Source organism: Danio aesculapii, chromosome 4, assembly GCF_903798145.1.
Source record: "Danio aesculapii chromosome 4, fDanAes4.1, whole genome shotgun sequence".
Classification (NCBI taxonomy): Eukaryota; Metazoa; Chordata; class Actinopteri; order Cypriniformes; family Danionidae; genus Danio; species Danio aesculapii.
Window position 1 is genome coordinate 29,368,407 of NC_079438.1, and position 13,024 is coordinate 29,381,430.

Genomic DNA, 13,024 nt, shown 5'->3' on the forward strand with positions numbered 1-13,024 from the left:
TCCCCTGATTCCATTCGGGGGAAAGTGAGTACATTGACTTGGCTGGTTTAACCTAGCAAGAGCTGTTGGTGCCCCAGAGCAGAAACAGAAAAAAGCTGCGCTCGGCTCCTGGTGCTGCGCCTATTTTTAAATAGCCAACTCTTGACGGCTGCTCTTGCTTACGGCCATACCACCCTGGCAATGCCTGATCTCATCTGAACTCGGAAGCAAAGCAGGGTTGGCCTGGTAGGGACTTTTTCAACAAGTAGGCTTGGTTTACGGTTGGTGTAGCTGTAGTAGACGTTTATAAAAATCAGCAGATGGGGCAGCCTTTGAAACCAGGGGAGCACCCCATGGGCTCTGTGCTGGCCGCCCCTTAAACTCGACTCACTCCAGAGTGGAACTGAACAGCTCCAGCGGGGGGCGAAAGGCGACCGCAGTCTTGGCACACTTGACACGCTCTCATACACAGTCTCATGGTTTCCATAAGCTAGAATCCTCTGATGCATAGTCATTAGCGTTATCCTTTGTGCCACTGGCACTCTGTTCAGCACCTTGTTAGCACATTGTTTGAAACAAGGACAAGGCTCTTTCAACCTGGAGTTCCGTCACCACACATTCTGCTTTGTTTTTATGGCAGGAGGTTGTGTGGATGAGATGCTCTTACAGGATTCCTGACAGTCCCTCCATAGAGGACCTGAGATCCAGGGTCGGAGACTCTCTCCTCTCCAAAAGGAGGTTAAAAGCCATAGTTTCTTTTATGCATGTTTTATCAGAGCACTTAGGTATTGCTGCAGCTCAGAGACTTACAAGTGGAAGAGATTACGCTGCAAGTTGGCTGGGTGACTTCTAAGTGGTAGGGACATGCAACAAGTAGGCTTGGTTTACGGTTGGTGTAGCTGTAGTAGACGTTAATAAAAATCAGCAGTAGGGGCAGCCTTTGAAACCAGGGGAGCACCCCACGGGCTCTGTGCTGGCGGCCCCAGAAACTCGATTCACTCCAGAGTGGAACTGAACAGCTCCAGCGGGGGGAAAGGCGACCGCAGTGCACTGACTGACAGCACAGCAAAAAGACCAAAGAAAGCCAGGGGCAAGTTTCTGCCGGCCCTTCCCTGATGTTCTAGTGGTCAGGATTCGGCGCTCTCACCGCCGCGGCCCGGGTTCGATTCCCGGTCAGGGAACTTCCTTTTCACCTCTATGGTGAACTTTGAGTTCTAGCGCCTAAAATATAATCGAACTGCACAGGCATGAAAGCAGCTCTGAGCGCAAAAGACTTCCTTCAAGCCGGAGTCGAACCAGCGACCTAAGGATTGCCAACATCCCATCTACAGTCGTCCGCTCTACCAACTGAGCTATCGAAGGCTTACGGCAGTTGTGCACAAGCCCAACACTTAAGGTTGCTGCAGGCCAAAAAGGGCAGAAGCAAAAACACTTAAGCCTTCCCATACCGGGAGTCGAAACCGGGCCACCTAGGTGAAAACCAGGGGAGCTGCCACTTGTGAGGGCCAGTCTTGACACAAACTTCAGTTCTTTCTGATCGTGCACACTTCACTGCCCCTCTTGCACAGGTACCACTCATACATTTACGCACGCTCTCATACACAGTCTCATGGTTTCCGTAAGCTCCAGCGGGGGGAAAGGCGACCGCAGTGCACTGGCTGACAGCAAAGCAAAAAGTACAAAGCAAGCCAGCCAGGAGTTGAACCTAGAATCTTCTTAGCCATAGTCAGACACGTTATCCATTGCGCCACTGGCCATGTCTGCTTATCTTGTCATCATTAGTTTGTTGTTTGTAATGAGGACACGGCTCTGTCAACACGGAGTTCATTCAGTGTATGCTGTGCTTTGTTATTATGGCAAGTTGTGGTGTCGATAGGATGCTCTTACAGGGCTCGCTTACGGCCATACCCCCCTGTGCATGTGTGATAGTGGTACATTCCAGGAAGTGTTTGGCTGCAGTTGGTGAGAGAGGCTCACCACATTTTCTTCTGTTTAGTTTTATTTTTGACTCAAATACATTTTTGTTAAACTTTTTTTGAGTTTGTTTAGTTTATCCTCCCAGCAGCGTGAGCTGTTCGAGAGGAGTGTTTTTTATTCCTATTTTTTTTTGCAATGGACGGATCTACGGTGACAGACCTGGCAATAGCGGACGGATTTGAGAAGGCAAATGACAATGGACTGGACAGACGACAACGAGAAACAAACCGATCGGAGAAGGAAGCAAGGAAAAGGATTTATCTAAAAGAAGCAACTGTAACAGTGGATATGGGACAAACAACTGAGGTGAGAGCAATGGATTTAATTAAAGCAGTGACGGAGAGGATTGGGGATGGAAAGATTTTGGCTGTAAGACAAAAACAAAACAAGGAATATGAAGTAACACTTGAAAGAGAGGAAGATGCTCATGTGTTAACAGACGGATTGATTATTAAAGGGATAAACTGTACAGTAAAGAGGCTACAAAATCGAGATTATGTTGTCTCCTTCATGCATCTGCCTGTCTATGTTGCTGACAAAGATATTTTAGACAAATTGGATCATTGGGGAGTTTGTCCCATTTCCTCACAGTGAGAGCATGAGCTGTCCGCGGGCACTGCATCGACATGCTGGACCCCCAGACCTGTGATGCGATACTCGTGCCCATCATCCGGAGATAGGAACTACCGCATCCAGAAACGCACATTCAGAACAGCGTCTTGAAAAAGACGCGTTGATTGACTGACACTGCTTTTTTTCTTCTCTTTCCCACAAAGAGTCAAATGTCATGACTTGACGTTGTAAGAGAATTAGCCGAAAAGCCCTGCGAATCCCATTGCCTTAAAAGTAAACGGCATCTCAGGACATTCCACTACATGGCATTCCAAGGCAATTCTTTTGATGCCCTTTCGATGCACTTGCATTAAAGCCCACGTCCATTGTTTTGTTCACATGCTTTTCCGAGTTGCAGCGCTTTGTCAGTGTTACTGTATCACTCGGACATGGCGCCAGAGAGTTAAATACTTGAGCCTGAACGCACAGCCAAAGATTTGGTTTGTCAGAAGTGGGATTCGAACCCACGCCTCCAGGGGAGACTGCAACCTGAACACAGCGCCTTAGACCGCTCGGCCATCCTGACACGCACACTTAGCCGGAGCTGTCTCCTAGGAGCCACATCGCAGCACCATGACATGGAAGCTGGTGTTTCACAGCTTGCCCAGCTCCAGCAGTCCGCCTCGTTGGCGCAGTAGGCAGCGTGTCAGTCTCATAATCTGAAGGTCGTGAGTTCGAGACTCACACGGGGCAAGGTGGTACCTTTTGGCACACGGGAGCACTTAGGTGACTGGGCGGCGTACTTTATTGCCTTCCGTGCCATTTATGCTTCCCGGGGGCAAAAAAGGCTACAGCTCCTCTGGAGGGCATGCGGCGTGACGTTCCAAGAACATCTCCTGAGTCTCAAGCCATGATGGCAAGATGCTCCCATTCCTGTCACGTTATCGCTTGACGTTTGACGTGCATCCGTCAAATGTCATGACTTGACGTTGTAAGAGGATTAACCCAAAAGCCCTGCGAATCCCATTGAATTAAAAATAAACGGCATCTCAGGACATTCCACTACATGGCATACCAAGACAATTCTTTTGATCCCGTTTCGGTGCACTTGCTTTAAAGCCCACGTCCATTGTTTTGAACACATGCTTTTCCGAGTTGCTGTGGACAATGCCTTGATGTTGTGCAATCGCCTCAAATCTTGCAGTCTACAGTGCCCATTAACGCTGCCAGGGCCACTGCTACGCTGCTTAAATTGTGGCGCAAAGAGATTGATGCGGCACTTTGTCAGTGTTACTGTATCACTCGGACATGGCGCCAGAGGGTTAAATACTTGAGCCTGAGATCTCAGCTGTGCAACAGCCACGTTCTCACAGTGAGAGCATGAGCTGTCCGCGGGCACTGCATCGACATGCTGGACCCCCAGACCTGTGATGCGATACTCGTGCCCATCATCCGGAGATAGGAACTACCACATCCAGAAACGCACATTCAGAACAGCGTCTTGAAAAAGATGTGTTGATTGACTGACACAGCTTTTTTTTCTTCTCTTTCCCACAAAGAGTCAAATGTCATGACTTGACGTTGTAAGAGAATTAGCCGAAAAGCCCTGCGAATCCCATTGCCTTAAAAATAAACGGCATCTCAGGACATTCCACTACATGGCATTCCAAGGCAATTCTTTTGATGCCCTTTTGATGCACTTGCATTAAAGCCCACGTCCATTGTTTTGTTCACATGCTTTTCCGAGTTGCTGTAGACAATGCCTTGATGTTGCGCAAATGCCTCAAAACTTGCAGTCTACAGTGCCCATTAAGGTTGCCAGGGCCACTGCTATGCTTTGTAAACTGTGACGCAAAGAGATTGATGCGGCGCTTTGTCAGTGTTACTGTATCACTCGGACATGGCGCCAGAGAGTTAAATACTTGAGCCTGAACGCACAGCCAAAGATTTGGTTTGTCAGAAGTGGGATTCGAACCCACGCCTCCAGGGGAGACTGCGACCTGAACGCAGCGCCTTAGACCGCTCGGCCATCCTGACACACACAATTAGCTGGAGCTGTCTCCTAGGAGCCACATCGCAGCACCATGACATGGAAGCTGGTGTTTCACAGCTTGCCCAGCTCCAGCAGTCCACCTCGTTGGCGCAGTAGGCAGCGCGTCAGTCTCATAATCTAAAGGTCGTGAGTTTGAGCCTCACACGGGGCAAGGTGGTACCTTTTGGCACACGGGAGCACTTAGGTGACCGGGCGGCGTACTTTATTGCCTTCCGTGCCATTTATGCTTACTGGGGGCAAAAAAGGCTACAGCTCCTCTGGAGGGCATGCGGCGTGACATTCCAAGAACATCTCCTGAGTCTGAAGCCATGATGGCAAGATGCTCCCATTCCTGTCACGTTATCGCTTGACGTTTGACGTGGATCCGTCAAATGTCATGACTTGACGTTGTAAGAGGATTAGCCGAAAAGCCCTGCGAATCCCATTGAATTAAAATAAAAACGGCATCTCAGGACATTCCACTACATGGCATACCAAGACAATTCTTTTGATCCCGTTTCGGTGCACTTGCTTTAAAGCCCACGTCCATTGTTTTGAACACATGCTTTTCCGAGTTGCTGTGGACAATGCCTTAATGTTGCGCAATCGCCTCAAATCTTGCAGTCTACAGTGCCCATTAACGCTGCCAGGGCCACTGCTCCGCTGCGTAAATTGTGGCGCAAAGAGATTGATGCAGCACTTTGTCAGTGTTACTGTATCACTCGGACATGGCGCCAGAGGGTTAAATACTTGAGCCTGAGATCTCAGCTGTGCAACAGCCACGTCCTCACAGTGAGAGCATGAGCTGTCCGCGGGCACTGCATCAACATGCTGGACCCCCAAACCTGTGATGCGATACTCGTGCCTATCATCCGGAGATAGGAACTACCGCATCCAGAAACGCACATTCAGAACAGCGTCTTGAAAAAGACGCGTTGATTGACTGACACGGCTTTTTTTCTTCTCTTTCCCACAAAGAGTCAAATGTCATGACTTGACGTTGTAAGAGAATTAGCCGAAAAGCCCTGCGAATCCCATTGCCTTAAAAATAAACGGCATCTCAGGACATTCCACTACATGGCATTCCAAGGCAATTCTTTTGATGCCCTTTCGATGCACTTGCATTAAAGCCCACGTCCATTGTTTTGTTCACATGCTTTTCCGAGTTGCAGCGCTTTGTCAGTGTTACTGTATCACTCGGACATGGCGCCAGAGAGTTAAATACTTAAGCCTGAACGCACAGCCAAAGATTTGGTTTGTCAGGAGTGGGATTCTAACCCACGCCTCCGGGGGAGACTGCGACCTGAACGCAGCGCCTTAGACCGCTCGGCCATTCTGACACGCACACTTTGCTGGAGCTGTCTCCTAGGAGCCACATCGAAGCACCATGACATGGAAGCTGGTGTTTCACAGCTTGCCCAGCTCCAGCAGTCCGCCTCGTTGGCGCAGTAGGCAGCGCGTCAGTCTCATAATCTGAAGGTCGTGAGTTCGAGCCTCACACGGGGCAAGGTGGTACGTTTTGGCACACGGGAGCACTTAGGTGACTGGGCGGCGTACTTTATTGCCTTCCGTGCCATTTATGCTTCCCGGGGGCAAAAAAGGCTACAGCTCCTCTGGAGGGCATGCGGCGTGACGTTCCAAGAACATCTCCTGAGTCTCAAGCCATGATGGCAAGATGCTCCCATTCCTGTCACGTTATCGCTTGACGTTTGACGTGCATCCGTCAAATGTCATGACTTGACGTTGTAAGAGGATTAGCCGAAAAGTCCTGCGAATCCCATTGAATTAAAAATAAACGGCATCTCAGGACATTCCACTACATGGCATACCAAGACAATTCTTTTGATCCCGTTTCGGTGCACTTGCTTTAAAGCCCATGTCCATTGTTTTGAACACATGCTTTTCCGAGTTGCTGTGGACAATGCCTTGATGTTACGCAAATGCCTCAAAACTTGCAGTCTACAGTGCCCATTAAGGTTGCCAGGGCCACTGCTATGCTTTGTAAACTGTGACGCAAAGAGATTGATGCGGCGCTTTGTCAGTGTTACTGTATCACTCGGACATGGCGCCAGAGAGTTAAATACTTGAGCCTGAACGCACAGCCAAAGATTTGGTTTGTCAGGAGTGGGATTCGAACCCACGCCTCCAGGGGAGACTGCGACCTGAACGCAGCGCCTTAGACCGCTCGGCCATTCTGACACGCAAACTTAGCTGGAGCTGTCTCCTAGGAGCCACATCGCAGCACCATGACATGGAAGCTGGTGTTTCACAGCTTGCCCAGCTCCAGCAGTCCGCCTCGTTGGCGCAGTAGACAAAAAGCATTAATTTAAAGCCTGTGTACAAATGCGATGGTGACGCATACAACGTGAAATGCCTGCGAAGCGGACGTCATAAGCGAGAGTCGTTTCTTATGCGATGAGCTTGTCTTAAAGGTTACCGAGAACCTGCTCTTTCATGTACAAAGGTATGTTTCGGTATAAGTTATTGTTACTAAAACTTGTATTTATACTAAATGAATTATTGATTGTTGATTGTCGATTGTTTTTAGATGGGTCTCCATGAAGAAAATCCTCTTGTTAACATTTCTCTTATGACAAATCCTCTGATAAATCGATCTGTAATATTGAAGGATGAGAGGCAGATCATATACATGATAGATAAAGTTTTCCATGATATGATAGATATTATCAAACAACCCAAGCATTTTCCATTCGGAGAATTACAGTATTTAATAGCTTAGTCCTTATAAACAATCCATTAATAAAGTACATTATTTACTAGGCTGCTTACCCGAATATGCAATATGATCCTCATAATGATCTCAGTGAAATGAGGTAAGCGCTTGTTTTATATAAACTAAATGTTTGACCGTGATGCCTATTTAGGCCTATGCCAGTCTATAAAAAGATAATATAGCTTGAAACACTAATATTTTAGAGGGAGTAGTTAAAGTTTGCACAACCAGTGTTTGGTCTTATTAACCTGCTACCCATAATTAAACGTCATGTAGCCTACTTTTTGATTACTTGACCTGCAGATTAACGGCAGCACCAGCGGACATAAACGAGATCTGTGCATAACAGGGTTTTATGTGTCCCCAATATACACAATCAAGAGAGTGCACGACTCCATAAGGTAACGTAAACTGCACACACTTGATTATGTAATGTATGAATTCAGGGACGCGTCTCACAGCGCAAAACATAACTTAATTACCCATGCTTAATCGGTCATCGATGAGGTCTATTGGGTTTGAAGGGTTACCGACAATAAATCAATCGAATAATCGTTAGCATCCCTAGTTTAATCAATCGTAAAAGTAGTGTCAATGTTATTAAAATGCACACACAATCTATCACTTAATCTATCCAATACAGGGCTCTAGACTAACTTTTTGCCTTGCTGCGCCTTTTTTTCTTAGGTAAACCACGCATTGCATAGTGTTTTATATTTACATTAAAGATAAATAAGGCAAGAATATGAGAATTAATATTTATATTTTTACACCTACAAAAATATCTTGTGGTAGTGCACTTGTTTAATTAAAATCTTTGTAATTGTAACATTCAACATGCCATACAGTGGCATCAAATAAACTAAACTAAACCGTATAATCTTTTGTATTTACAAGTAATGTTAAGTTTTATTCTCGGCCTATGCCTAAATCCAAAAAGCACTAAATAATTTATATATTTATAAATTACTCTAATTAAACTAAATAACTATACATTACGCTAAATAACTGAAATTGGCTATATACAGTAGGCCTAATCTTGGGGTGACGCAGTGGCGCAGTAGGTAGTGCTGTCAGCTAGAAAGTCGCTGGTTTGAGCCTCGGTTGGGTCAGTTGGTGTTTCTGTGTGGAGTTTGCATGTTCTCCCTGCATTCACGTGGGTTCCCTCCAGGTGCTCTGGTTTCCCCCACAGTCCAAAAACCTGCGGTGCAGGTGAATGGGGTAGGCTACATTTTCTGTAGTGAATGAGTGTGTATGGATGTTTCCCAGAGATGGGTTGCAGCTTGAAGGGCATCTGCTGCGTAAAAACATGCTGGATAAGTTGGCGGTTCATTCCGCTGTGGTGAGCCCGGATTGATAAAGGGACTAAGCCGAAAGGAAAATTAATGAAGTCCTAATCTTAATCTCTGATTAAAACAAAAGTAATCTAGCAATGCCCCACCACTGATAAGCAAATGGCAGAGAAACAAAACAACCTCAGAAATCGCGGAAACAGCAGTGAGCACTTTTTCTGAAGTTATGCCTTTCTTTTTTAAATTTAATTACTGTGCGTTTAATGTAAATAAATCAATAATGAATAAGCCTATAAGTGTATCCTGTGTGTGTGTGCGTGCGTGTGTGTGTCCACCAACTGTGTCTTTCATTACTGAAGCAGCTCTCTTCCAAAATCAAAATTTACTTTGTCTGTCTAGCAATATTTCGACAATATTTAAATTTAGATGAGCCTAGAGTCAAAATATGCAGAAACTGTGCAGCTGCACATTAAATCTGAGGTTTCATCTCATCTCGCTCTCGCTGTCATCCAGACATCGATATGTAGACACCACATAAACATCACGTCGTGAAATTGAGGCCGGTACCAGCTGAAGCCCTTGTGAAATGTCAAAATACAGCACTGAAATGAACAGTTAATGTTTTTCAGCCAAAAGTCAATCTAGGATATCTCTAAAAACGCAATCAGAGCCAATGTTATTTTCATGATTACCAGCGATCTCTAACCACCAGAGGTCGCTGGTAAGCACTCACCCTCACAATAACCTATGGACTACAAATCCGCCATTCATGGACTACATTTTCATATACGTACTCCGTTCACAAACACACATGCTTCCTTATTTTGACTGATTACATTTGCACCAGCTGAGGATTGTCAGAGACTGATTACACACACTATTTAAACAACACACACACTCCCTGCCTTTGACGAGTCTTGTTATCTGTATAGTGACACTACAACGCGGTTTCCTAGTCTAGTTTCTCCGTGTTTTGATCTTTGCCTGGTTTTCCTTTCTCCTTGTCTGCCGCCTGTCTACCGACCTCTTGCCTGTGTTTAACTACGATTCTGGACTACCTTCATACATCTGTTTGCACCTGTGTTGACCATTGCCTCCCTGAGTTTGAATAAACCTGCACGTGGATCCTAAACCTCAGTTGTCTCTGTCGCTCCCCGTGTTACAGAAGACTCGGCCTAACATGGATCCAGCGGGGATTAAAATCATGTGCCTGCGTCAGGGAGCCCGGTCAATCGAAGAATATGTGGAGGACTTTATTGAACTATCACATTTAACATCGATAAGTTAGGTATGTCTCATGATATTTTTTCATGGTGGGCTATCTGAACCACTATACTCACAGATGCCATTAAATGATCCTCACTGTTCAATAAAGAACTATTGACCTGGCACTACAAATGAGTGGGTCCCCCTTCACCGTAGGAGAGGTGGAGGAAACTCCTAAATGTTTTTTGGGGAGGGGCAGTGTACAGCATGAACAGATGACAACAGGGCTTGCTGTACACTCCACCGAAACATTAATGCTGGCATCACCATCTCTCCAGTATACGGTACATCCTTCAGCTCACAAGATGGCCGCTCTCAATCCTTCAGCTCACAAGATGGCCGCTTCCAGTCCTCCAGCTCACAAGATGGCCGCTTCCAGTCCTCCAGCTCACAAGATGGCTGCTTCCAGTTCTCCGGCTCACAAGATGGCTTTCTGTTCCTGCCTTTGTTCCTGCCATAGTTCCAGTTCAAGTTCTTGAAAGACCATCGCCAGAGCCACTACTGCCAGTGCCACTGCCTGAGCCACTGCCGCCAGAGCTGCCAGAACCACTGCCGCCAGATCCTCCAGAGCTGCCAGACCCTCAGTCATTTCCAGAGCTGCCAGACCCTCAGTCATTTCCAGAGCTGCCAGATCCTCAAGAGCTGCCAGACCCTCAGTCATTTCCAGAGCTGCCAGACCCTCAGTCATTTCCAGAGCTGCCAGACCCTCAGTCATTTCCAGAGCTGCCAGATCCTCCAGAGCTGCCAGATCCTCCAGAGCTGCCAGAGCCACTACCGCCACTGCTGCCAGAGCTGCCGCCGCCTGAGCTTCCTGAATGGCCGCAGCCTGAGCTTCCTGAATGGCCGCCGCCACCGCCTGAGTTTCCTGAATGGCCGCCGCCGCCTGAGCTTCCTGAATGGCCACCAGGTTCATATGACCCGCCGATGTCTGCTGAAAGTAAGGCTCCAAGCCCTCCGCAGCTCCATGATCCAGGGCCACTGCAGCTCCAGGCCCTCCAGAGCTCCAGGCCTTCCTCAGCTCCATTCTCCAGGCCTTCCTCAGCTTCATGCTCCAGGCCCTCCTCAGCTCCATGCTTCAGGTACGCCTCCTCTACATGGTCCTGGCCCTCCATCCCTCCCCCTCTTCCGCCTCCCCTCCACCTCCCGCCTGATCAGTATTAGGAGTGTCTGGAAGCCACTCCTAGAGGGGGGGCTCTGTCATGATTACCAGCGATCTCTAACCACCAGAGGTCGCTGGTAAGCCCTCACCCTCACAATAACCTATGGACTACAAATCCGCCATTCATGGACTACATTTTCATACATGCACTCCGTTCACAAACACGCATGCTTCCTCATTTTGACTGATTACATTTGCACCAGCTGAGGATTGTCAGAGACTGATTACACACACTATTTAAACCACACACACTCCCTGCCTTTGCCGAGTCTTGTTATCTGTATAGTGACACTACAACGCGTTTTCCTAGTCTAGTTTCTCAGTGTTTTGATCTTTGCCTGGCTTCCCTTTCTCCTTGTCTGCCGCCTGTCTATCGACCTCTCGCCTGTGTTTAACTACGATTCTGGACTGCCTTCATACATCTGTTTGCACCTGTGTTGACCATTGCCTCCCTGAGTTTGAATAAACCTGCACGTGGATCCTAAACCTCAGTTGTCTCTGTCGCTCCCCGTGTTACAGTTATGTAGAAATAGTGTTGCCTAAATATTACATTTCTAATAAAATTCAAACCAAAATACAATTGCATTTTTAGTTTGATAAAAATACACGGAAATAAAATAAAATCAAAAGTTGGCTATTTTGTAATTAGTTTTAATATTAATAAAAACATACTTCGACTATTTAAGCTTAACGGCTATACGCTGCCAATGGCCATTAATAAATATTATTTTACTTTGTACTGGATTATAATGTATATTTTACAATAAAAACTAAAACAATTCATAACACATCAGAACTGTAGACCTGCAGTGTGTAGCCTAAACTGTATGCAGGGGGTGTTGGTCAATGGCCTACGGCGCATAATTGAACTAATATCTCCTAATAGCCTAAAAGAGCCTAATTTGAGAGATTTAAAAAATAAAAGACACTTTAAAAAAGGAACAACACGCAAATCGACAACAAATAAAACTGGTTGCGTGTTTCAGCACTTGCCGCTCCATACCAAGGTGTGGGGCTGTGTGTGTAGCGCCTTTAAGCAATGTGTGTCAATCAACTGCTGCTGGTGAGAGAGCACGCATAAGTGCGCAAAGCAGGTAAAGATATAACAAAGCAAGTTCATATTATAAATATTTTATTAACGATACTTATCAAATTCATTTAATTTTACCCCTCGAATAGAATTTTTAGTTACACCATTAAGAAATCAGGGCACTCTAGAGCCTGCAAAACTTTGTAATAAAATAATATTCTTAACCTTTTTTTTTTTTTTTTTTTTTTTTTTTAGAAAACCGTTTTCGTTTATTTGGTCAAAATGAATGTGGTATGTATGCTTTTAATCTATGTATAACAATTGCTAAGTATGTGATTTGGATAAGGAGAAATATGGCTAAACATGATGGGAAGAGAGTGGATATATGGCGTATGTTTAAAAACAGAATGGAGATGGCTGTAAAATTGATATTCAACTATTTTATAGTACAAGAAAAGGAGGATGTATTTATAGAAATAATGGTAAAAGGGAACGTAATAGTTGAATACAAGGACAACATCTTAAGTTGGTTATGGGAAAAATATGAAGTCTAATAATGAGTGTTGTAACTATCATGTGATTTTTGTGTGATGTGATCATTTCTTTGTAAAAATGTAAATATTTGATTTTAATTTAAAAAAAATTAAAATATCTCATCTGAACTCGGAAGCAAAGCAGGGTTGGGCCTGGTTGGTACTTGGATGGGAGACCGCCTGGGAATACCAGGTGCTGTAAGCTTTTTAAATTCCTTCATTTGGCAGCTAATACACTTCCCAAAATATAAAAAAAAGAAACCTCTGAATTCCTCTCTGAACTCTGGAACCAGCCAAGTCAGTGAACCCACTTCCCCTGATTCCATTCGGGGTAAAGTAGGTACAGTGACTTGGCTGGTTTAACTTAGCAAGAGCTGTCGGTGCCCCGGAGCAGAAACAGAAAAAAAAAAAAAACAGGTAAACAATTGAGGGGACAAGGGCCTTGTTTCTGTCGGTGCTGTGTCAATGCA

General features: G+C 45.7%; 1 protein-coding gene and 8 non-coding genes across 9 annotated transcripts in view; 3 read left to right on the forward strand and 6 right to left on the reverse strand.

Annotated features, from left to right (window-relative positions):
• The window catches only part of LOC130222842 (gastrula zinc finger protein XlCGF57.1-like), a 217,597-nt gene that overhangs the window by 37,085 nt on the left and 167,488 nt on the right, over positions 1 to 13,024 (reverse strand). The gene's annotated exons all lie outside the window — the stretch shown is intronic.
• trnae-cuc (transfer RNA glutamic acid (anticodon CUC)) lies at positions 1,089 to 1,160 on the forward strand. Its single transcript has one exon. It is a non-coding gene; the product is annotated as a tRNA-Glu (tRNA).
• On the reverse strand, positions 1,255 to 1,341 carry trnay-gua (transfer RNA tyrosine (anticodon GUA)). The gene is given in 2 exon segments: positions 1,255 to 1,290; positions 1,305 to 1,341. It is a non-coding gene; the product is annotated as a tRNA-Tyr (tRNA).
• trnal-cag (transfer RNA leucine (anticodon CAG)) lies at positions 3,012 to 3,094 on the reverse strand. The gene has a single exon. It is a non-coding gene; the product is annotated as a tRNA-Leu (tRNA).
• trnam-cau (transfer RNA methionine (anticodon CAU)) lies at positions 3,189 to 3,261 on the forward strand. The gene has a single exon. It is a non-coding gene; the product is annotated as a tRNA-Met (tRNA).
• On the reverse strand, positions 4,463 to 4,545 carry trnal-cag (transfer RNA leucine (anticodon CAG)). The gene has a single exon. It is a non-coding gene; the product is annotated as a tRNA-Leu (tRNA).
• On the reverse strand, positions 5,798 to 5,880 carry trnal-cag (transfer RNA leucine (anticodon CAG)). Its single transcript has one exon. It is a non-coding gene; the product is annotated as a tRNA-Leu (tRNA).
• Positions 5,975 to 6,047, forward strand: trnam-cau (transfer RNA methionine (anticodon CAU)). The gene has a single exon. It is a non-coding gene; the product is annotated as a tRNA-Met (tRNA).
• On the reverse strand, positions 6,657 to 6,739 carry trnal-cag (transfer RNA leucine (anticodon CAG)). Its single transcript has one exon. It is a non-coding gene; the product is annotated as a tRNA-Leu (tRNA).